General features: G+C 39.8%; 1 long non-coding RNA gene across 1 annotated transcript; it reads right to left on the reverse strand.

Moving 5' to 3' along the window:
- Positions 1-326: 326 nt before the first annotated feature.
- On the reverse strand, positions 327-572 carry LOC109953695 (uncharacterized). Its single transcript, XR_002273957.1, has 2 exons — positions 485-572; positions 327-408 (listed from the first exon to the last, which is right to left on the reverse strand). It is a non-coding gene; the product is annotated as an uncharacterized LOC109953695 (long non-coding RNA).
- Positions 573-961: the final 389 nt, after the last annotated feature.

Here is a 961-nt window from a genome sequence, read left to right on the forward strand (position 1 = left end):
CGCTTCAGAGCATTTGAAGGAAAGCACATTCAGAGTTATGGACAGTTCAGTGATTTATTTTCAGCCACATAGACAAAAAACAAAGAGCTTTGAAAAATGACTCATATAAAGTAATTTTTCCACGTGTCTGTGAAAAGCAGTTCTTTAAAATCATTATTTCTGAAAAACAAACATTTACATTGTGAAATAAAACTCTTCATTGTTTATTTATGGGCCAATTATCTTACATGTAATTAATCTAACCATGTATCCAGGAACCTTCTCAAGTCTGACTGCAGTGTTTAAACAGATAAAGCCTTCTTCTTGCAGAGCCATGTGTATTTTTCACTACAGTTCACTGCTTTCCATACGTTTGTCTTGTCAGAAGTCACACAGAGACCGTTGGTAGGAGGTTGTTGTATCCAAGAGCTGAGGGAAGAGGCTGATGGTTAGATCAAGGCTGAGAGATTTTATGATTCACAGTGTTTAGGATTGTGTCTCTCACCTTTGAGTCAGATTACTTCCATCGACCCACTTCCATGTCCCTTCTTCAGCTCTCAGGCCGATCCAGAATCTAATGGCTGAAGATGAAACCCATATTTTACCATTGATGAGGCCCTGAGAACAGCACAGACACACTTGTCAGTGACATGTCAACACTATAAACACACTGTGATCTACAGACTCAGTGTGTTCAGACTGACAGAAAATGCTTTTTAATTATTCAGCCCCTTTACTTTCAGTGCAGCAAACTCTCTCCAGAAGTTCAGTGAGGATCTCTGAATGATCCAATGTTGACCTAAATGACTAATGATGATAAATAGAATCCACCTGTGTGTAATCAAGTCTTCGTATAAATGCACCTGCACTGTGATAGTCTCAGAGGTCCGTTTAAAGCGCAGAGAGCATCATGAAGAACAAGGAACACACCAGGCAGGTCCGAGATACTGTTGTGGAGAAGTTTAAAGCCGGATTTGGATAC

The sequence above is a fragment of the Monopterus albus genome, unplaced genomic scaffold (assembly GCF_001952655.1).
Source record: "Monopterus albus unplaced genomic scaffold, M_albus_1.0 scaffold1026.1, whole genome shotgun sequence".
NCBI lineage: Eukaryota > Metazoa > Chordata > Actinopteri > Synbranchiformes > Synbranchidae > Monopterus > Monopterus albus.